We start from the raw sequence: 25,734 nt of genomic DNA, 5'->3' as shown, positions 1-25,734 counted from the left end.
TCATATTTCAGAGCATTTAAAACAGGGCCACAATTTCATATGAAATGCAAGGGCAAACTTACACTACTGGCCATTAAAATTGCTACACCACGAAGATGACGTGCTACAGACGTGAAATTTAACCGGCAGGAAGGAGATGCTGTGATTTGCAAATGATTAGCTTTTCAGAGCAGTCACACAAGGTTGGCGCCGGTGGCGACACCTACAAAGTGCTGACATGAGGAAAGTTTCCTGCCGATTTCTCATACACAAACAGCACTTGACCGGCGTCGCCTGGTGAAACGTTGTTGTGATGCCTTGTGTAAGAAGGATAAATGCGTACCATCACGTTTCCGACTTTGATAAAGGTCAGATTGTAGCCTATCGCGATTGTGGTTTATCGTATCGCAACAATGCTGCTCGCGTTAGTCGAGATCCAATTACTGTTAGCAGAATATGGAATCGGTGGGTTCAGGAGGGTAATACGGAATGCCGTGCTGGATCCCAACGCCCTCGTATCATTAGCAGTCGAGGTGACAGGCATCTTATCCACATGGCTGTAACGGATCGTGCAGCCACGTCTCGATCCCTGAGTCAACAGACGGGGACGTTTGCAAGACAACAACCATCTGCACGAACAGTTCGAAGACGTTTGCAGCAGCATGGTCTATCAGCTCGGAGACCATGGCTGCGGCTACCCTTGACGCTGCATCACAGACAGGAGCGCGTTGCGATGGTGTACTCAACGACGAACCTGGGTGCACGAATGGCAAAATGTCATTTTTTCGGATGAATCCAGGTTCTGTATACAGCATCATGATGGTCGCATCCGTGTTTGGCGACATCGCGGTGAACGCACATTGGAAGCGTGTGTTCGTCATCGCCATACTGGCGTATCACCCGGCGTGATGGTATGGGGTGCCATTGGTTACACGTCTCGGTCACCTCTTGTTCGCATTGACGACACTTTGAACAGCGGACGTTTCATTTCAGATGTTTTACTACCCGTGGCTCTACCCTCCATTTGATCCCTGCGAAACCCTACATTTCAGCAGGATAATGCACGACCGCATGTTGCAGGTCCTGTACGGGCCTTTCTGGATACAGAAAATGTTCGACTGCTGCCCTGGCCAGCACATTCTCCAGATCTTTCACCAATTGAAAACGTCTGGTCAATGGTAGCCGAGCAACTGACTCGTCACAATACGCCAGTCACTACTCTTGATGAACCGTGGTATCGTGTTGAAGCTGCACCCTGGGCAGCTGTACCTGTACACGCCGTCCAAGCTCTGTTTGACTCAATGCCCAGGCGTATCAAGGCCGTTATTACGGCCAGAAGTGGTTGTTGTGGGTACTGAATTCTCAGGATCTATGCACCCAAATTGCGTGAAAATGTAATCACATGTCACTTCTAGTATAATATATTTGTCCAATGAGTACCCGTTTGTCATCTGCATTTCTTCCTGGTATAGCAATTTTAATGGCCAGTAGAGTACATGTAGCGAAGCATAGTGCCTTACTGCACCCTTACCGTTGGTGTGGATGCACACACAACTATCACTTATATGAGCACACAGAGGCCAGAATGAAGAGTGGAGCGATTTCTCGTTGATTTGCTAGCGGTGAATCGATCACAGGTGACGTGTGAGCGCAGCGACGACGGGTTAGCCACAGCAGACAGCTCCGGCAGTGCGAGTTTCTGAAGGAAACCTTATAAGGAGGGCACGCCCTCCGCACTTCCCACGACCGACGTTTGCATGGGAATAGCCGGTGCGCCAGGCGCCTCTGAGATCCCGGCACGTGGCCCGGTTCCTCCGTCGTGTACTAGGACGTCCAGGGACTGATTACCGGTCAAAAACGGGATCATGATTGATCTGAGAGGCTATGCTTTGTTAAGCTTATCGGCGGGTAAGTGGTAGATTGTATTCGTAGTTATTTACGCTAATATGTCAATATAAATACACAGATTTTGCCAAAGCATAGTTTCACAAAGTAACGAATTTAGGACATTCTGGAGGTGGGGAATTAAGATGAGTACACAATAATATTTTCAATAACAATGAAAAAGGCATAGATATAATTTGTGTCAGTATGCTGAAAAATGTACAGAGTGTTACAAAAAGGTACGGCCAAACTTTCAGGAAACATTCCTCACACACAAAGAAAGAAAACATGTTATGTGGAAATGTGTCCGGAAACGCTTACTTTCCATGTTAGAGCTCATTTTATTACTTCTCCTCAAATCACATTACTCATGGAATGGAAACATACAGCAACAGAACGTACCAGCGTGATTTCAAACACTTTGTTACAGGAAATGTTCAAAATGTCCTCTGTTAGCGAGGCTACATGCATCCATCCTCTGTCGCATGGGATCCCTGATGCGCTGATGCAGCCCTGGAGAATGGCGTATTGTATCACAGCCGTCCACAATACGAGCACGAAGAGTCTCTACATTTGGTACTGGGGTTACGTAGACAAGAGCTTTCAAATGCCCCCATAAATGAAAGTCAAGAGGGTTGAGGTCTGGAGAGCGTGGAGGGAAATGGAATTGGTCCGCCTCTACCAATCCATCGGTCACCGAATCTCTTGCGTACGAACACTTCGACTGAAATGTGCAGGAGCTCCATCGTGAATGAACCACATGTTGTGTCGTACTTCTAAAGTCACATGTTCTAGCAGCACAGGTAGAGTATCCTGTATGAAATCATGATAAAGTGCTCCATTGAGCGTAGGTGGAAGAACATGGGGCCCAATCAAGAGATCACCAACAATGCCTACCCAAACGTTTACAGAAAATCTGTGTTGATGACGTGATTGCACAATTGCGTGCGGATTCTCGTCAGCCCACACATGTTGATTGTGAAAATTTACAATTTGATCACGTTGGAATGAAACCTCATCCGTAAAGAGAACATTTGCACTGAAATGAGGATTGACACATTGTTGGATGAACCATTCGCAGAAGTGTATCTTGGAGGCCAATCAGCTACTGATAGTGCCTGCACACGCTGTACATGGTACAGAAACAACTGGTTCTCCCGTAGCACTCTCCATACAGTGACGTGGTCAACGTTACCTTGTACAGCAGCAACTTCTCTGACGCTGACATTAGGGTTATCGTCAACTGCACGAAGAATTGCCTCGTCCATTGCAGGTGTCCTCGTCACTCTAGGTCTTCCCCAGTCGCGAGTCATAGGCTGGAATGTTCCGTGCTCCCTAAGACGCCGATCAATTGCTTCCTGTCGGGACACCTTCGTTCTGGAAATCTGTCTCGATACAAACGTACCGCGCCACGGCTATTGCCCCGTGCTAATCCATACATAAAATGGGCATCTGCCAACTCCGCATTTGTAACCATTGCACTGACTGCAAAACCTCGTTCGTGATGAAGACTAACCTGTTGATGCTACGTACTGATGTGCTGTAGAGTAATGACTCGCATGTCAACACAAGCACCGAAGTCAGCATTTACTTCCTTCTATTGGGCCAAGTGGCCGTGAATCGAGGAAGTTCAGTACATACTGACGAAACTAAACTGAGCTCTAACATGGAAATTAAGGGTTTCCGGACACATGTCCACATAACATCTTTTCTTTATTTGTGTGTGAGGAATGTTTCCTGAAAGTTTGGCCGTACCTTTTTGCAACACCCTGCATATACGTCACTTGAGCTCTGTCTATCTTTAGTTGTTAGCATAAAGCCGAACCCGAATTAAGTTATCTCTCAAATCCACTTCTGCCGTGAATACACATATTATTTTTGTAGTCCTTTTATCAAGTGTTACAGGTCCAAATCTCCATCTGAACTAATTTGAATTGTTTCAATAATATACAGAAACCTTAATTAACGTTTATATTATTATTAAACACAAAAGAAACGTGTGTAGTGTGAATATTATCGTCCTGTGTTCACACCATGATAATTATCAGAAACGAAAATGTACGATGACACCCGAAACTGTCATTCCAAGCTACCGCTGCTGAGCAAGTGACTGCTCTAGGCGGCTGATAAACTTTCCAGAACTGCCCACCTTCTGATGAACTTTCCTCTGATGGCTTGTAACGACATTCTTATGGTGTTAATAAATTACAAAAGTTTTTTGTGAATCAAATTATCACTTGCAGCATTTCCAATGATACTGAAGGCCAATTTTCGGTAAAATTCGGTGGATCAAAACAGAATTCGGAGGCCCTCACAGATCGCCGTTCTGTTCCCTTTGAAATCAGCTTTATGATATACTTACTTAATAGAATGCTGTTCTGACTCCAATAAATGTTAGTAATGCTCGGATCTATTTATAGCAATCAGTCAGATAGGGCTTGAGTGCCTGACCTTTGGTTTACAAAAAGTACGGAGACTTAAATAGAGCGGCACGGAGAAGTCTGGAACCGCGCGACCGCTACGTCGCAGTTTCGAATCCTGCCTCGGGCATGGATGTGTGTGATGTCCTTAGGTTAGTTAGGTTTAAGAAGTTCTAAGTTCTAGGGGACTGATGACCTCAGAGGTTAAGTCCCATAGTGCTCAGAGCCAGTTTTGAAATTATTCCTCACGCTGCTATTGCTTCCATTAGATTTGATCAGGATGATGAGTAATTCAGAACTGAAACATAAACCATACGAGGAGATCCATTATGTCACAGCTGTGCTCAGCAGATGTGGAGGAATACTTTTCGAATGTTAAACCGGGAAAACGGAGAAGGACTGTGACTTAATAGGTCGAATTCTAACTGCCTTCAAAAGAATTGATGAAATTATGTATTTAGGGGATTGAAGATATGGACTGCGTGCGTAGAAAAAGAAGTGAACAGAGAAACAAAAATGTCTTGGTGTCCTAAACAGAGTTTTGAAAACTAGGGTGCCGATGCGCCTGGACTAAAAATTTACGATTTATACGTGTTACTGTTATTTACATAGGGCTGGGAGATATGCACCTCTACTGTGACAGCTATTCAAAAACTTAAAATTTCTTAACAATCAACGGAGAGATAAATGTTGGTAATTAATGATAAAGACAACGAAACAAACAAAATGATTAGGTAACAGATTCGTGTGGAAGATGCAGTTGAGAGTAGTGAACACTGAAAGATGTGGGGGCGATATGTATCCTGCCTAACGGGTAATAGTTGGGCCATGCCAGTCGTTCGCTGGGGTGCAAGAGAAGGAAGGTGATTGCGTCGCATCAGACAACAAGCAGGAGCAACACAAGTACTGTTGAAGACTGTAACGTACATCACTCGACATCAGTGCCAGAAAGATAACTACAACAACAAATATAACAGGGAGCTGGCTGCATCATCTAGTACCATTCTTACTGCGTAACGTAAAAGGCGCTGTTAAATATGAATATCTCCACTAACACCACCCTTTGATGGAGCAGTGCATTAATGGTTAAGTCGCTAGTGTTACATCACTGAACTCAAAGAGTCTGCAGTAGTCTTTTCAACACATTGTTCACCACAGCGTCTTATCGCTCCTGTATAACCGGCCGGTCACTTCTGCCTGTAGAGATGCATTAGCGGCGAGTTGTGGTATGGATTCTCCACAGCGAACAGGGACTCAAGAATGTTTACTCGACAGGAACGTTCTTTATTACTTGAAGCTTTCCACTGTGTACTTCGATGATAGAAGCCCGGAGCCACTCATTGTTACTGAAGTGTCGGCAGAAGTGCCAACACTGTTTTGTTTGAGGAGACCGAAATGCACGCTATATGCTCACGCAGGCTGGCGTGAGGTCTGAAACAGGATACGTAATGAATGTTATAAAGAAAAGTACGTAGCTTCTGGAATACTTAACTTTAATCCACATTTGTAGAACATCGCTCTTGATGATACATTAATAGAATCTCAATATAAAGTGAATACGGCGCCTTGCTAGGTCGTAGCAAAAGTAGCTGAAGGCTATGCTAACTATCGTCTCGGCAAATGAGAGCGTAATTCTCAGTGAACCATGGCTAGCAACGTCGGCTGTACAACTGGGGATAGTGCTAGTACGTCTCACTAGACCTAGAGGTGTGGTGGCGCTCGGTCTGCAATTACTGACAGTGGCGACACGCGGGTCCGTCGTATACTAGCGGACCGCGGCCGATTTAAAAGCTACCACCTAGCAAGTGTGGTGTCTGGCGGTGACACCACAGTTACCACTAGCTCACCGCTGATACAGTGGCGGGTGGTTGCCTGCACCGACCTTCATGGCGCAAATCGTCTTGTGAGCTTTGGTGCCAAGCCAGGCCAAGCCAGGTTGTGGAATGCCACCGGCGTTCTGTGACGCTGGTGAGAAGTGCACGGACCACATGTTGAGCCGTGGAATCTTGGAGACTGGCTAGCGTGTCAGGCAAACGCACCCACTGGGTGGTACATCTCGGCGGCTCCAGTTCATATTCTGGAACAACCAGAGCTAGATGATGGCTCATAGATCAGTGGCCTGTCCTAGTTGTTGCAGTTGCTTGATGAGGATGGAGTAGCGTATCCACGTATTTGACTGGCACATAGATTGTATCAGTCGAATTCACACTGCCGAAGGAATGCTGCTACCAGATGGGTTGGTGGCATTTATAATTCTTCCAGCGTGGTGTGTTACGACGAGAGGTAGGTTAGTATAACACTATCGGCTGTGGAAAGCCAAATTGTGCTGCACTGTGTAGCAACTAAGTGAACCACTGACAACTGGACATTAATGTTGCAGGGTCCTGCTACAGCTCTATCGCAGCACCCAGTTGGCTAGATGTTGTAGCCTTGGCTGGCTGCGAAGGTTTGCTTGAAACTCGTGCCAGAATACTATCATTAACCACGTCCGCCACAGTATACAGCTTATACACAGTCTAACGCTCATTAATTTCTCTTTATGGGTGGTGCATCACTTTGATAAAGAGTCTGGACTGTATACTACTACACAGAATTTTTCAGAAACAAGGAATTTGATATTTATAAGGGGCCTTCAAAAAGTTTCCGGTAGAGGCAGTTACTACAGCGTATGTGCAACATAGCGCGACTGCGATGTGGGTATATAAGCACCGACATGTAAGCAAAGGATTCGTGTGGCATTCGTGTCTTTCAGACATGCATGCGATAAATGTGAAAACATGCACGATGGTGACGTTGTTACCAAATGTGTCCAAACAGTACCAACGTGCTGTTATTCTTTTCTTGTCTGCTGAAGAGAGAATGTAGAATGTGTAGAGGGCAGCACGTATCTCGAAAACCACCGTTTTGCATCGGTGCACCAAGTTCCGTGCTGTTTGTTAATCGACACAAGACGCCAGTAAATGTTGGAGGCCAGCAGAAGTTATGCCATCTCTTGTCGGACACAAGAGTGTTCTGATAGTTCTGATTTCTCTCTCAGGGATTATCACGTCTTCGGCCCCTTAAAAAAGCACTTGAACGGTCAACGGTTCCTGTCTGACGAGGATGTGCAGCATGTAATTATGTTGTTCTTCACGCAGCAGGACACGATGATTTACCGTACAAGTATCTCCAACTTGAGCAATCAGTAAGAAGATTTCCTCAATTCTCACGGCGGTATTACCTGCTTGTTATACAAATTCTGGACTGTATGGCCTTAGAAGGGAAACGTTTTGGCCGACCCTCATATTTAGAATGATAATTTGGATTCTTGAACTACTGCATTGATATTATGTTCTCGTTCCCTGACGTTGAACATGCATTCTGACAGTAGTTAGTGACAATAGACCGCCTGTTTGTCTATGGACAAAAATGGTTCAAATGGCTCTGAGCACTATGGGACTTAACTTCTAAGGTCATCAGTCCCCTAGAACTTAGAACTACTTAAACCTAACTAACCTAAGGACATCACACACATCCATGCCCGAGGCAGGATTCGAACCTGCGACCGTAGCAGTCGCGTCTATGGACAAAGTTTAATCTAAGATACCATATTAAAAATTGTCTAATAAGTCTTAAATAGTACACCTACTACTAACGCAGAAGATAAAGTAATAACAAAGAAAGAAACGTAGAGACAAGGAAGAAAATGGAAAAGAAATAGAATGTAAAAGGGAATTGCTACGTCATAATTCCTTAGCTACTGTTAAAAGGGGACTATATGTTCCCTTTCAACTATTTCAAGTAATGTAAAATGCAGGTGGTAGCGAGTCATACTTGGCACTACCATAAGGATTGTGTTTCATTTTTTATTCTTATGTATGCGTGTACTCCCTAAAATTTTCCCTGTTGGTCCTCAGTCAGTAATTTAATTTTGCTTAACTTTCCGGATGTCTGGGACTGTGTGAGAGAGCATTCTGTTAGTGGTATGATGTCTGGCAAACATAGTAGAGGTGTACTTGGAAGTTTACTAGGTCGATAACCTGCAGCCCGTTGAAAGAAACCAAAGAAGTGGGTGGCGAGGTTCGCCCAGCGGCAGATGGCCAGTCTGGTTTCGGCGGACCTTCCCACCACAGTCCGGAAGTTGAAGGAACTGGAGATTAGTGCCATTGCGGATCTCGTCTACTGGAGAGAAGGCGCTGGTAGTATAACGGAGCATCTGTTGTTTGTTTATTGCTATAAAATAAGAATCCATTCCCAACATTGTAGCCGTGTGAAATACCGGGTGATCAAAAAGTCAGTATAAATTTGAACACTTAATAAACCACGGAATAATGTAGATAGAGAGGTAAAAATTGATATACACGCTTGGAATGCCATGGGGTTTTATTAAAACAAAAAAAAACACCCTATATTGCTAGACGCGTGAAAGAGCTCTTGCGCGCGTCGTTTGGTGATGATCGTGTGCTCAGCCGCCACTTTCGTCATGCTTGGCTTCCCAGGTCCCCAGACCTCAGTCCGTGCGATTATTGACTTTGGGGTTACCTGAAATCGCAAGTGTATCGTGATCGACCGACAGCTCTAGGGATGCTGAAAGACAATATCCGACGCCAATGCCTCACCATAACTCCGGACATGCTTTACAGTGCTGTTCACAACATTGTTACTCGACTACAGCTACACTCCTGGAAATGGAAAAAAGAACACATTGACACCGGTGTGTCAGACCCAACATACTTGCTCCGGACACTGCGAGAGGGCTGTACAAGCAATGATCACACGCACGGCACAGCGGACACACCAGGAACCGCGGTGTTGGCCGTCGAATGGCGCTAGCTGCGCAGCATTTGTGCACCGCCGCCGTCAGTGTCAGCCAGTTTGCCGTGGCATACGGAGCTCCATCGCAGTCTTTAACACTGGTAGCATGCCGCGACAGCGTGGACGTGAACCGTATGTGCAGTTGACGGACTTTGAGCGAGGGCGTATAGTGGGCATGCGGGAGGCCGGGTGGACGTACCGCCGAATTGCTCAACACGTGGGGCGTGAGGTCTCCACAGTACATCGATGTTGTGGCCAGTGGTCGGCGGAAGGTGCACGTGCCCGTCGACCTGGGACCGGACCGCAGCGACGCACGGATGCACGCCAAGACCGTAGGATCCTACGCAGTGCCGTAGGGGACCGCACCGCCACTTCCCAGCAAATTAGGGACACTGTTGCTCCTGGGGTATCGGCGAGGACCATTCGCAACCGTCTCCATGAAGCTGGGCTACGGTCCCGCACACCGTTAGGCCGTCTTCCGCTCACGCCCCAACATCGTGCAGCCCGCCTCCAGTGGTGTCGCGACAGGCGTGAATGGAGGGACGAATGGAGACGTGTCGTCTTCAGCGATGAGAGTCGCTTCTGCCTTGGTGCCAATGATGGTCGTATGCGTGTTTGACGCCGTGCAAGTGAGCGCCACAATCAGGACTGCATACGACCGAGGCACACAGGGCCAACACCCGGCATCATGGTGTGGGGAGCGATCTCCTACACTGGCCGTACACCACTGGTGATCGTCGAGGGGACACTGAATAGTGCACGGTACATCCAAACCGTCATCGAACCCATCGTTCTACCATTCCTAGACCAGCAAGGGAACTTGCTGTTCCAACAGGACAATGCACGTCCGCATGTATCCCGTGCCACCCAACGTGCTCTAGAAGGTGTAAGTCAACTACCCCGGCCAGCAAGATCTCCGGATCTGTCCCCCATTGAGCATGTTTGGGACTGGATGAAGCGTCGTCTCACGCGGTCTGCACGTCCAGCACGAACGCTGGTCCAACTGAGGCGCCAGGTGGAAATGGCATGGCAAGCCGTTCCACAGGACTACATCCAGCATCTCTACGATCGTCTCCATGGGAGAATAGCAGCCTGCATTGCTGCGAAAGGTGGATATACACTGTACTAGTGCCGACATTGTGCATGCTCTGTTGCCTGTGTCTATGTGCCTGTGGTTCTGTCAGTGTGATCATGTGATGAATCTGACCCCAGGAATGTGTCAATAAAGTTTCCCCTTCCTGGGACAATGAATTCACGGTGTTCTTATTTCAATTTCCAGGAGTGTATTATTGAGGAATGATGGTGAACATATTGAGCAATTCCTGCAAAGAACATCATCTTTGCTTTGTCTTACTTTGTTATGCTAATTATTGCTATTCTGATCAGTTGTAGCGCCATCTGTCGGACATTTTTTTAACGTTTGTAATTTTTTGGTTTTAATAAAACCCCATGTCATTCCAAGCATGTGTGTCAATTAGTACCCCTCTATCTACATTATTCCGTGGTTTATTCAGTTTTCAAATTTATACTGACTTTTTGATCACTCGGTATATAACTTAGAATACTAATCAAAACGCTTCTTTTAGCAGATAATATTTTATGTTAATTGAAAAGGGGACACTTCAGTTTGATGACGTCATAGTTCAATATTTAGAGCTGGACGATATTTAGGTCCTTAGCTCAGATTACGACCCATTTCTTTCTTCACGTTCCAGGCATTAATTTTAGGACAGCTTGTGTTAGAGGTAATCGAAGTATTTGACAGTGGATGTTAAGTCTGAGTTGCTATAAAATAAACCCAATACATTAATCCAAGAAACTCTTTCATTCTGCGTGTGATGCTTTGTTCAGTGACCAAACATTTGCATTGACATGGCAACAAGGAAAATATAATGTGCTTGAGCCGCATGATACGTTCAGGAAATGCGAGTGTAGAAATTAAGTTGTAATTGGTAAATAACCGGTAATCGTTTCCTAGCCATTCATGACTGGAATTGCACGACGATAACCGTGGAACGTGTGGCTGTCATTGTAGGCAGTGATGCATGTTACACCTAGTCAATGAACGCCATACAGTGGAAGAAAATTGGGTTCGGTACAGGGTGAGTAAACATGCCATCGATCAAAAAATGGTTCAAATGGCTCTGAGCACCATGGGACTTAACTTCTGAGGCCATCAGTCCCCTAGAACTTAGAACTACTTAAACCTAACTAACCTAAGAACATCACACACATCCATGCCCGTGGCAGGATTCGAACCTGCGGCCGTAGCGGTTGCTCGGTTCCAGACTGTAGCGCCTAGAACCGCTCGGCCACCCCGGCCGGCTGCCATCGATCCACGGGTTCGCTAAAAGCCTCATGGTCCGTTGAACGATATGCTTCACCGATCCCAAGAATTTAATTTAAATGCTAGGAAGTGGCGTTTGCAGATTTTTTAAGTCACAGAATTGTTTCACGTAGTTTTGCCATCACCATTTCCTATACGGCGTGTGCAGGCCATTTCATAGTCAGTTTCGCAGTTGCTAATTGCGTAACCATATTTTTATTGTCCAGATATGTTTCTGATCGGTGCATGAGTGTAAATGGTCAAATGGTCAAATGGCTCTGAGCACTATGGGACTTAACATCTACGGTCATCAGTCCTCTAGAACTTAGAACTACTTAAACCTAACAACACCCACTCATCACGAGGCAGAGTGTAAATGATTCGATATGTGGGCTGTTGAAAGTAGTTAAAATCTAAGATTGTGAGGGCGCACTCATATCCTATCCTACTTGCACATTGATTTCCGAATTTAAAAAAAAAGACGATAGTTAACACTAGGACAAAATAAATGAATCAAGTTAGGAAAGTGTCTTTGATACATTGCGGGAGCTTCACGTCGTGCAATATCTTAGTGAATCATATTTGAGCATGGACGCTTTGCATTACGTGAGATGAAGGCAGGAAATGTTGAATTCCAATGCCAGTAATAAAAATGTTAGGAGTTAGATAAAAACTAAACAAAATAAATTTTTGCATATTTTTGAAAGTGAGAATTTGTCAATATTAATAGTGCTGTAGCATTCCCATTTTTCTCGCCATGTCAATTTGCCACGATCAAAAGTTCAATATCACTGACGCTGACTCTGTCATGGTTAATGTAAATGGTGCAGTGAACATTCACGTTTCAGGTTGCTAACACTAAGTATAAAATAATATCGTTTATCTGCGTGATGGTATGGGGTGCCATTGGTTACGCGTCTCGGTCACCTCTTGTTCGCATTGACGGCACTTTGAACAGTGGACGTTACATTTTAGATGTGTTACGACCAGTGGCTCTACCCTTCATTCGATCCCTATGAAACCCTACATTTCAGCAGGATAATGCACGACCGCATGTTGCTGGTCCTGTACAGGCCTTTCTGGATACAAAAAATGTTCGACTGTTGCCCTGGCCAGCACAGTCTCCGGACCTCTCACCAATTGAAAGCGTCTGGTCAATGGTGGCCGAGCAACTGGCGCGTACAATACGCCTGTCACTACTCTTGATGAACTGTGGTATCGTGTTGAAGCTGCATGGGCATCTGTATCCGTACACGCCATCCAAGCTCTGTTTGACTCAATGCCCAGGCGTATCAAGGCCATAATTACGGGTAGAGGTGGTTGTTCTGGGTACTGAATTCTCAGGATCTATGCAGCCAAATTGCGTGAAAATGTAATCACATGTCAGTTCTAGTATAATGTATTTGTCCAATGAATACCCGTTCATCATCTGCAATTCTTCTTGGTGTAGCAAATTTAATGGCCAGTAGTGAATTTAGACTTCAGTGTACATATTTAGACTTTAGTCTCAACGGCGGACACCTAACGTACTTTGGCGAAAATGAGCGGACTTGCCTATAAGAATGTAATGCAAAGGGATGACACTCAATCGATTGTATTAACACACGAATCCTGTATACTGCATTTCAATGAGCAAGAGTTGAAACGAGCAGCTACAGGAAACTTTATGTTTGGAAGCACGCGTGAGCAGGCGCGAAGGGCGCACCATGGGCAGTACAACAGAAAGCTCTTAGGGGGCAGGTGACTCATGCAGGAGAGTAAGTAGCGGGCAACGAAACTGGGATGGAAAGAAGCTTTACCTAAAACTGCATTTCGGAATTTCCAAATGGATACGAACAAACCAGTGATGCAGTTGATCATGTGAACAGTGCATGGGACGCTCATGCTGTACGCATGTAACTTTTAGGCTTCTGGAGCAGGCACAAAATGTCCGATTGGCAGAAACGTACTAGGAAGGTATTAAGTGCCGAGATTTTGATGGAGTTTCATGGTAGGGCCTTTGCGAGTGGCAGAGGGAGTTTCCACAAAATAAGAGGAACGCTCATATTTGTCAGAAAAAGGTGCGATGTGGAGCACAAAAGGCTACAGGTGCGGGACAGTTTTGCTACAAGAAAGACAAGACCGACAGTGTACAGTCTCCTCTAAACTGGCTTCAAGTTCAGAACAGGGCGCTCTGTACTACGCAGAGGAGAAATTTGTGCAAACACTGCATTCACTGCGGCTGACATTCAGCTAAATATTAGCTGTAGCGTCGTTGAGCTCCAACTGCAGAGAAATAAACCATCCACTTAGTTAACTTTTCTTGGGAGGACTGAGAGGACATTCTAATATGCATGCTGCTCCCGCCATGCGCATGCATATTGCCGTATTCCAAGACTAGGGATGAGTGCATGTTATCTTGCCTCACGAGAAACATAGGAGAGTTTCTGCTGATAAAATCAGCAAATGTTTTGATTAGCTTTTATAGGAATTTCAGAGGACAAGAGCAACCATGCAGACTGCAGCTCGTCGCAGCTAAGGTAAATACCGTGAGCAGAGGCGTAACTTGTTGGTTCGCCAGCTTGCGACCACTATAAACTCAAGCAACCTTGGGTAATCTTTTGCTCAGCTTGTCACAAAACTAAACATCCTCTGCAGACTTGAGTGTCATCCTAAATACACTCCTGGTAATGGAAAAAAGAACACATTGACACCGGTGTGTCAGACCCACCATACTTGCTCCGGACACTGCGAGAGGGCTGTACAAGCAATGATCACACGCACGGCACAGCGGACACACCAGGAACCGCGGTGTTGGCCGTCGAATGGCGCTAGCTGCGCAGCATTTGTGCACCGCCGCCGTCAGTGTCAGCCAGTTTGCCGTGGCATACGGAGCTCCATCGCAGTCTTTAACACTGGTAGCATGCCGCGACAGCGTGGACGTGAACCATATGTGCAGTTGACGGACTTTGAGCGAGGGCGTATAGTGGGCATGCGGGAGGCCGGGTGGACGTACCACCGAATTGCTCAACACGTGGGTCATGAGGTCTCCACAGTACATCGATGTTGTGGCCAGTGGTCGGCGGAAGGTGCACGTGCCCGTCGACCTGGCACCGGACCGCAGCGACGCACGGTTGCACGCCAAGACCGTAGGATCCTACGCAGTGCCGTAGGGGACCGCACCGCCACTTCCCAGCAAATTAGGGACACTGTTGCTCCTGGGGTATCGGCGAGGACCATTCGCAACCGTCTCCATGAAGCTGGGCTACGGTCCCGCACACCGTTAGGCCGCCTTCCGCTCACGCCCCAACATCGTGCAGCCCGCCTCCAGTGGTGTCGCGACAGGCGTGAATGGAGGGACGAATGGAGACGTGTCGTCTTCAGCGATGAGAGTCGCTTCTGCCTTGGTGCCAATGATGGTCGTATGCGTGTTTGGCGCCGTGCAGGTGAGCGCCACAATCAGGACTGCATACGACCGAGGCACACAGGGCCAACACCCGGCATCATGGTGTGGGGCGCGATCTCCTACACTGGCCGTACACCACTGGTGATCGTCGAGGGGACACTGAATAGTGCACGGTACATCCAAACCGTCATCGAATCCATCGTTCTACCATTCCTAGACCGGCAAGGGAACTTGCTGTTCCAACAGGACAATGCACGTCCGCATGTATCCCGTGCCACCCAACGTGCTCTAGAAGGTGTAAGTCAACTACCCTGGCCAGCAAGATCTCCGGATCTGTCCCCCATTGAGCATGTTTGGGACTGGATGAAGCGTCGTCTCACGCGGTCTGCACGTCCAGCACGAACGCTGGTCCAACTGAGGCGCCAGGTGGAAATGGCATGGCAAGCCATTCCACAGGACTACATCCAGCATCTCTACGATCGTCTCCATGGGAGAATAGCAGCCTGCATTGCTGCGAAAGGTGGATATACACTGTACTAGTGCCGACATTGTGCATGCTCTGTTGCCTGTGTCTATGTGCCTGTGGTTCTGTCAGTGTGATCATGTGATGTATCTGACCCCAGGAATGTGTCAATAAAGTTTCCCCTTCCTGGGACAATGAATTCACGGTGTTCTTATTTCAATTTCCAGGAGTGTAGTACCGAACTTAGAACAGGAATCGGATTATTTATCGTTGTTGTGGTCTTCAGTCCTGAGACTGGTTTGATGCAGCTCTCCATGCTACTCTGTCCTGTGCATGCGTTTTCATCTCCTAGTACCTACTGCAGCCTACATCTTTCTGAATCTGCTTAGTGTATTCATCTCTTGGTCTCCCTCTACGATTTTTACCCTCCACGCTGCTCTCCAGTACTAAATTGGTGATCCCTTGATGCCTCAGAACATGTACTACCAGCCGACCCCTTCTTCTGTTCAAGTTGTACCACAAACTCCTCTTCTCCCCAATTCTATTCAATACCTCCTCATTAGTTATGCGATCTATCCATCTAATCTTCAGCATTCTTCTGTAGCACCACATTTCGAAAGCTTCTATTCTCTTCTGGTATAAACTATTTATCGTCCATGTTTCACTTCCATACAGGGCTACACTCCATACAAATACTTTCAGAAACGACTTCCTGACAAATCATACTAGATGTTATCAAAGTTCCCTTCTTCAGAAACGCTTTCCTTGCCATTGCCAGTCTACATTTTATATCCTTTCTACTTCGACCATCATCAGTTATTTTGCTCCCCAAATAGCAAAACTCCTTTACTACTTTAAGTGGCTCATTTCCTAACCTAATTCCCTCAGCATCACCCGACTTAATTCGACTAAATTTCATTATCCTCGTTTTGCTTTTGTTGATGTTCATGATATATCCTCCTTTCAAGACACTGTCCATTCCGTTCAACTGCTCTTCCAAGTCCTTTGCTGTCTCTGACAGAATTACAATGTCATCGGCGAACCTCAAACTTTTTATTTATTCTCCATGGATTTTAATACCGACTCCGAATTTTTCTTTTCTTTCCTTTACTGCTTGCTCAATATACAGACTGAATAACATCGGGGAGAGGCTACAACCCTCTCTTCCAAACCACTGCTTCCCTTTCATACCCCTCGACTCCTATAACTTCCATCTGGTTTCTGTACAAATTGTAAACAGCCTTTCGCTCCCTCCATTTTACCGCTGCCACCTTCGGAATTTGAAAGAGAGTATTCCAGTCAACATTGTCAAAAGCTTTCTCTAAGTCTACAAATGCTAGAAACGTAGGTTTGCCTTTCCTTAATCTTTCTTCTAAGATAAGTCGTAGGGTCAGTAGTGCCTCACGTGTTCCAACATTTCTGTGGAATCCAAACTGATCTTCCCCGAGGTCGGCTTCTACCAGTTTTTCCATTCGTCTGTAAAGAATTCGCGTTAGTATTTTGCAGCTGTGACTTATTAAACTGATAGTTCGGTAATTTTCAAATCTGTCAACACCTGCTTTCTTTGGGTTTGGAATTATTACGTTCTTCTTGAAGTCTGAGGGAATTTCGCCTGTCTCATACACCTTGCTCACCAGATGGTAGAGTTTTGTCAGGACTGGCTCTCCCAAGGCTGTCTTTGTCCAACTTCATAATGTAGTAGTAAGAATAATGTTGTAAAGAACTTTCTAGTTAAATTTTAATATTGTTGTGTTTAGAGTTATTTCGTTTACTCAGGAGAGACGCGTCATATTGACAACTGTCCTAACACTGTCACGCTGCGATCTGTGCAGATTCTTGTATTTCTGTGAAAAAAATCTGTATACATCTTAAACACTGTTCTGTTCTGTCATAGAATAAGGGTCCACTCCCTACCCCAGTCGTTTATTCTATAGACGTTAACGCACTCAGAGAGTGCTTATGCTAACCTCTGACGAAAGAGAAAAGGAATGAAATGTCAGAAGGTTCTCCATGCTGATTCCACCCCAACTAATTTCCTTTCGACCCTGGTTTCAGGTACCCTTTGGATTTGATAACAAGTCAGCTGCATGCTTGGGCGTTTTCTGTGTCATCACCTGCGTGACAGAAACGGCACTCAAAATAGGGTCTCACTTTCAAACTCACCTCAAATCCAAAAACAATTTAACTGTTTACTGAGGCTTTTCCATTCATTTGTTTTTTATACATACATCAGAGGAATTGTAACTTTTCCACGTCACTTCCCTTCCTCTTTGCCAAAATAGGAACTAGTTTGTCAGTAAGTTCTTTTCAGCAGTTACTGCTGTTACGTTCAAGAAAGTAACAGCTAACCATTTTCTTGTAGCTTAAATGCTCATCGAAAATTTTGAAGGAACTTCCGGAAAGAGTCTATGATTACGTTATTTAACTCGAAATATTAAGTGAGTACGGTTAAACTTTAGCAAGTGAAACGTAAACTTCATTGGTTGTCTTGAAAGAAACAGATTAGGTAATATTAGCAAGGAATTCTACATGGTTCACTAATGTAGACAGAAACTAGTACAGTGCAGTTGTATTTGTCGTCTCTACGACCTGAAGCTAAGTATCCAAGACAACGAACGTTTAAACTCTGATACCTATTGACGAAATTTCGTAGAAGACTTATGTGAAGACGTCGCTGCCGGCGGAATTGCATACATCAGCAACTTGCAACAACTACACTTACCATGGGACGGAAGATATTACGTAAGATAAGAGAATAAACCATAACGGTACAAAGCGATACCTATTTCATGTTGAAACAAAGCCGTTATGTTCGACGATCTATCATAGGAAAGCCAATAATGGCTATGAATATGCAAAGCCACGTGGTTTCGTCCTGTAGCAAAGGCAGTTATTAATACAAGAAAAAGACATACTCATGGAATTGTTCTACCAAGCAATAACGGAAGAAACTTCTTTTGCAAAGATGATCTAAATTACTTACAAGATAAACAGCCACATGGACGACTACAGATCGTCTCAAGAATTGTTTAAAGGCCAAAAACTGCCTAGTTTTAAAACACGAGGAGGAAATAACGTAAGCAAAGCAATCCACATATACAGTTCAGAGAGAGAAAGACTGAAAGCCACGGACGCTCACGGACGTGTAAAGCATAAGTGGATATCACCACCCACATGGGCCTTTGTTTACGAAGGAATGCTTCGATCCATTTCACATTGAACAAATACGTGAATGAGAACGTACTCCGCACACCACATGGCCAGAAAAACAATAATTCCTGCAAGAAACGTAAGCATAACACGCGTGAATAGTGCGGTTTAAGCCAAGAGCATGCACAGATGTCAGTCAGATATACACTGAAGCGCAAAAAAAACTGGTTTTGGCATGTTAACTCAAATACAGAGATATGTGAACAGGCAGAATACAGCGCTGCGCTGGGCAACGCCTCTATAAGACAACAAGTGTCTGGCGCATTTGTTAAGTCGTTTACTGCTGCTACAATGGTAGGTTATCAAGATTTAAATGAGATTGAACGTGATGTTATAGTCGGCGCACGAGCGATAGGACACAGCATCTGCCAGGTAGCACTGAAGCTGGAATTTTCTCGTATAACCATTTCACGAGTGTACCGTGAATATCAGGAATCCGATAAAACATCAAATCGCCGTTATCGCTGCGGTCGGGAAAAGATCCTGCAAGAATGGGACCAACGACGACTGAAGATAATCGTTCAGCGTGATAGTAGTACAACCCTTCCGCAAATTTCTGCACATTTCAATGCTGGGCCACCGACAAGTGTCAGCATGGGAACCATTCAACGAAACATTTTCGATATAGGCTTTCGGAGCCGAAGGCCCACTCGTGAACCCTTGAGGGCTGCACGACACAAAGCTTTACGCCTCACCTGGGCCAGTCAACACCGACATTGGACTGTTGTTCACTGGAAACATGTTGCCTGATTGTACGGGTCTCGTTTCAAATTGTATGGACCGGATGGACATGAACGGATATGGAGACAATCTCATGAATCCATGGACCCTACATGACAGCAGGGGACTGTTCAAGATGGTCGAGGCTCTGTAACTGAGTAAAGCGTGTGCAGTTGGAGTGATATGGGACTCCCTGATACGTCTACATACGACTCTGTCAGGTGACACATACGTAAGCACCCTGTCTGATCACCTGCATCCATTCATGTCCATTGTGCGTACCGACAGATTTGGGCAATTCCAGCAGGTCAATGCCACACCCCACACGTCCAGAATTGCTACAGAATGGCTCCAGGAACACTCTTCTGAGTTTGAACGCTTTCGATAGCCACCTAACTCCCCAGACATGAACATTATTGTGCATATATGGGATGCCTTTCAACGTGCTGTGCTCCACCTCCTCGTGCTCTTACGGATTTCTAAACAGCCCTGCAGACTTCATGGTGTCCATTCCCCTGCAGCAGTAATTCAGACGTTAGTCGAGTCCATGCCACGTCGTGCTGCGACACTTCTGCGTGCTCGCAGGGATCCTGCATGATATTAGGCAAGTGTACCAGTTTCTTTCGCTCTTCAGTGTACAAAGCACGATGATGAATCTACAGGCCAGCGTTCAGCTTCCACACAGTAGAAAGTTTGACAGTGTTGTTTCCACCTAGCCACGCTCCCACCTGCCCGAAAATTCGTAGCAAGTCGTCTAAATGGCTCTCACAAGGCAAAGTCCCTCACCTGCACAAGATATACCCCATGTAACCCCTCAGAGATTATGTGGCAGCCAGCCAAGTATTGCAGCCTGTCCGAGGTGCGACGCAAAAGCAGCGGACTGTCAGCCTGCACGCTTATGAAACAAGTCGGCGCGAATAGCCAAATTGTTTCAAAGGTATCTTTCTCCTCATCAGGACATGCTTATAGACAGAATTATCCTACAGCTGGTGTCTCTCTTCACCATAACGACACCATACAATGGAGATTCCGAAAAGGTGTGATCAGATGTATTTTTTGTCCATAGTCGCAGCTGAATTGCTCCCTACTTTCAATTCTATGTTGACACTGTATGTAGGTGCAATGACCCGCCAAAAAGTGGACAAGAGCAGAAATTCTTGTAAGTGAAGGATCTGCAATCTCTCACTAACCTGCAGGAAGAAGCACTAAGAGCACATATCCCAGTGACAGACGGCCATTATCTGACCATTGCACAGACTTCTGTATGAAAGACATAATGATAGACATCCCTGGTGTCGAGAAACAAACAAGTCGCCAGATCCAGATGGAATCCCAGCTGGGTTTTCAGGACCTACTCTACGGCATTGATCCCTTACTTACCCCGCAATTATCACGAATTTCTCGTCCTTAGTGAAGTTCAAAAATGGCTCCGAGCACTATGGGACTCAACATCTTAGGTCATAAGTCCCCTAGAACTTAGAACTACTTAAACCTAAGTAACCTAAGGACATCACACACGCCCATGCCCGAAGCAGGATTGGAACCTGCGACCGTAGCAGTCCCGCGGTTCCGGACTGCAGCGCCAGAACCGCTAGACCACCGCGGCCGGCCTTAGCGAAGTCCCAAGGGATTGAAAACAAGCGCAGATGACTCCTCCAAATAGGGAGGATAAAAGAAGGGTCACTCAAAATTAGAGATCAATATCCTTGACATCGGTTTACTGCAGAATTCTTGAATAAATTCTCAGTTTGAACATAATCAATTTCCTTGATCCAGAAAAGCTTCAGTCCACTAATCGGGACGGATTCAGAAAGCCTCGCTCTTGTGAAACTGCGCTTACGCTCTCACATGATATCCAGCGAACCATGGATGAGCGACAACAGGCAGATTCCATATTCCTAGATTTCTGGAAGGTATTTGACTTGTTACCCCACTGCAGGCTGTCAACAAAAGTATGTGTACGTGGAATAGATTCCCAGATGTATGAGTAGCTCAAAGGCTTCGAGAGAGGACGAGTCAATCTCTTACTTATTTTCATATTCAACGTTATTTTTCAATGTTGTTATTGCACCCAAAGTATGATTATTGTAAGACAACATGAAGTTATCAACATGAGTACGCATTGGTGGGAGCGTGTATATTGTTAATGCATGCAGGATTTTATGTTGTCTCTCCTTCGAATAGTATTTTCTGTAGCTGAGAAGAAGCGAGCAGTCAGGTTATTTAACAGTAAATTTTATAGTGGGCATTTGGGACTTGGAAGCCTTGTGCAGCAATTGGGGAGAGGAACATCCCGAAGCTCTTACCAGAGAGAGAACATTGGCCCCAAAAATTTCTCGTACAGCTGTGCTGACATTACTGTCGGCTGACGAGGCGAAAAAACTACCTACCGGGATTTACCTGTTAGGCGCCACGACAGAGACAGGGACGCAAGAGAGAAGTAGGTCGCCTAGCCAAGGCGTTTCGACAGTGTTCTAAGCGTCCATTGCGTAAAGGGATAGTGACCATAAAAATTTGCGAATTTCATGTTCATCTTGGGCTGGGTGCTATAGAGAGAGCCATCAGATGGTGTCGCCTCTCAAAACACTTTTGATACCGTTCCCCATAAGCAGCTTATAATCAATTTGCGTGCCTATGGACAACTGTCTCAGTTTTGCGACTGAATTCGTAATTTTCTGCCCGAAAGATCACAGTTCGTAGTAATTAATAGCAAGTCATCGAGTAAAACAGAAGTAATATCTGGCGTTCCCCAAGGAAATGTAATAGGCCCTGTGCTGTACCTAATCTACATAATCCATTTAGGAGACAATCTGAGCAGACTTCTTAGAATGTTTGCAGATAATGCTGTCATTTACCATCTTATAAAGTCACCAGATGATCAAAACCAATTGCAAAGTGATTTAGATAAGATATCTGTATGTTGCGAAAAGTGCTAATTGCCTCTAAATGATGAAAAGTGTGAAGTCATTCATACGCGTACTAGGGGTTACAATTACGACAAACTTAAATTGGAGCCGTCAGATCGATAATGTTGTGGGGAATGCGAGCCAAAGACTGATTTATTGTCATAACACTTAGAAGATGCAATAGCTCTACTAAAGAAGAAACTGCATACATCATACTTGTTCCTCCTCCTCTGGAGGATTGTTGAGGGGTATTGGACAGACAGGATTGACTGAGGACATCAAAAAAGTTCAAAGAAGGGTAAATCGCTTTGTATTATAGCGAAATGGAAGAGATGATGATGATGATGTTTGGTTTATGGGGCGCTCAACTGCGTGGTTATCAGCGCCCGTACAATTACCCAATCTTTGCTCAGTCCAATTTTGCCACTTTCCTGGATGATGATGAAATGATGAGAACAACACCCAGTCATCTCGAGGCAGGTGAAAATCCCTGACCCCGCCGGGAATCGAACCCGGGACCCCGTACTCGGGAAATGGAAGAGAGACTGCCACGGATATGATACGTGAATGAGGTGGCAGTCATTAAAACAAGGGCGTTTTTCGTTCCGGCAGGATATTCTCATGCAGTTCTGTTATCAGCTTTCACCTCCGGATCCGAAAACATCTTGATAGCGCACATCTACACAGGGAGACACGATCTGAGCCATGGTTTCTCAGGATGGGGAAGTATAAGGTTACGGTTGTGGACGGGGCCGTAATCAGTTGCTCTCAGTTGCACAACAAATACGTAAACTTTATTTAACGAAATTAAAATTTTAAAACAATCTCTTAAAAAACCCAATTGACTGTATGACGGCTGAAGGCCTTACCACAAGGGAAAAAAGAATACAAAATTCCACAATTTTGCGGGCCGAAGGCCACCAACAATACCTCAAACAACAAACGGTTCAAATGGCTCGGAGCACTATGCGACTTAACTTCTGAGCTCATCAGTCGCCTAGAACTTAGAACTAATTAAACCTAATTAACCTAAGGACATCACACACATCCATGCCCGAGGCAAGATTCGAACCTGCGACCGTAGCGGTCGCTCGGTTCCAGACTGTAGCGCCTAGAACCGCACGGCCACTCCGGCCGGCATACAAGCAACAAACGGCTGAAAGGCCTGAATTAGAAGTCAGAAGAACAATTCCAAACAGCACACATTTCAACAAATACTTTCCTATTAAAACAGGTTTGCTTTAAAAAAAAAAACTTATTGTAACACAGCTGAAGGCCTTACTATGAAAGAAGTGAAACTAATGCTCTGCTGGAGGCCGCACACAACTTCAAACCACAAACGGCTGAAGGCTTGAATTGGAAGTCAGAAGAACAATTCCAAATAGCAGATATACTTCGTTTTAAAAGAAACTGTAATACGGCTGAAGGCCATATTATACAAAAAGTGAAATTTTCATTCGGCTGAAGGCCACAAACAATTTCATATAACAAACGGTTGAAGGCCTGAATTAGAAGTCAGGAAAACAATTCCAAATAGCACTTTTCAGCCTTTACATCGCTGACATGCCTGCAACCAAATCGCGCAAATTTGGTTAAGCTGGCGACTGGGGTCTGGCAACAACCCACAGAAATATAAAAACTGCCGAAGATATCCTTACGAGTGACCTAGGGATTCTTAGCTAGTACTTTAGAAAATGGAGGCTACAACCTAGTGCTACAAAGACGGAAGTATCTGCCTTCCATTTGAGCAACAAAATGGCCAACAGAGAACTACATGTATATCTAGACGGGAAAATACTAAATCACAACAAACACCCAAAGTACCTTGGGGTTACCCTAGATAGGACACTAACATTCAAAGAACACCTGACGAAAACTGCAACGAAACTTAAAACACGCAACAACATATTGCAGAAGCTCTGTGGCACCACTTGGGGCTGCACAGCATCTACCTTAAGAACATCCGCACTTGGCTTGGTGTATCCAGAGGCAGAATACTGTGCCCCAGTGTGGCTCAACAGCAAACACACACACATGGTAGACAGCCAACTTAATGCAACAATGCCTATTATATCAGGCACAATCAGGCCAACTCCTACAGTGTGGCTGCCCGTTCTCAGTAACATAGCCCATCCTAACCTGCGCCGAGAACACGCTCTGGTTAGAGAATTTAAAAAAATCATGACCAACCCTCAATTACAAATCCATGAAGATACTCACGACATCCAAGGAAATCGACTCCGGTCCAGGCATCCTCCACTAAAGACCGCACAGGCGCTGCACCAAACCAACTTTAAAATAAATGACCGATGGAAAGAGGAATGGGAGAGCAGAACAGCAGTAAACTGTCACAGTATGCCATGCATCTTTAGTAAACCAAAAGGATTTGATTGCCCTCGCAAAGTTTGGTCAACTCTTAATCGCATCAGAACCAACTGTGGGAGATGCGCCGACTCCTTACACAGGTGGGGTAAGCTTCCTTCGGCCGCTTGCGACTGTGGCGCTGAGAGACAGACGGTCAAACACATCGTGCAGGAATGCCCACTAAGGGCATGCGAGGGTGACCCACAGGATTTCCTAATGGCGACCCAAGAGGCAATCGACTATATATTATCCAAGCTGGACGTTTGTTTGTGATTGCTCTTCTGTGAGTGTAAATATACAATTGGTGGTGTCCTTATATACAAACTGTTATTTATTGTTCTGTTTATACATATGTGATCTTTTTAAAAATAGTGTTGTTTCTGTAATTTTTACGGTGAAGTTATGAGCCATACGCTAAATAAATAAATAAATAAAATAATACCTTGCCTTTAAAACAAGTTTGCTTAAAAAAACTTACTGTAACAGGGCTGAAGGCCTTACAACGGAAGAAGTGAAATTATTGCTCGGCTCAAGGCCACATCAACAATAATTAGAAAATTACAAATATCCTTAAAACAAAGATCACAATCTAAGGAATCAGGACAAGCGGTTCTCAGCAACTGTTCCAAGGGTCGGCCTGGGAAGGTAACTCAAACATAAGGTAAGGTGAGACAGGCAGCCAAGAGCTGTACTCACGGAACAGGATGCCAACACAAACTAGGGGTGGCTTAAGCGCCGACCGACCGACTAACCAATGCGCTTAACGTCCGATCACCGGTACAACGACGGAATACACTCCTGGAAATTGAAATAAGAACACCGTGAATTCATTGTCCCAGGAAGGGGAAACTTTATTGACACATTCCTGGGGTCAGATACATCACATGATCACACTGACAGAACCACAGGCACATAGACACAGGCAACAGAGCATGCACAATGTCGGCACTAGTACAGTGTATATCCACCTTTCGCAGCAATACAGGCTGCTATTCTCCCATGGAGACGATCGTAGAGATGCTGGATGTAGTCCTGTGGAACGACTTGCCATACAATTTCCACCTGGCGCCTCAGTTGGACTAGCGTTCGTGCTTGACGTGCAGACCGCGTGAGACGACGCTTCATCCAGTCCCAAACATGCTCAATGGGGAACAGATCCGGAGATCTTGCTGGCCAGGGTAGTTGACTTACACCTTCTAGAGCACGTTGGGTGGCACGGGATACATGCGGACGTGCATTGTCCTGTTGGAACAGCAAGTTCCCTTGCCGGTCTAGGAATGGTA

The sequence above is a fragment of the Schistocerca cancellata genome, chromosome 7 (genome assembly GCF_023864275.1).
Source record: "Schistocerca cancellata isolate TAMUIC-IGC-003103 chromosome 7, iqSchCanc2.1, whole genome shotgun sequence".
Taxonomy (NCBI): domain Eukaryota; kingdom Metazoa; phylum Arthropoda; class Insecta; order Orthoptera; family Acrididae; genus Schistocerca; species Schistocerca cancellata.
The sequence above is the reverse complement of the archived record's forward strand: the minus strand, read 5'-3'. Positions refer to the sequence as shown.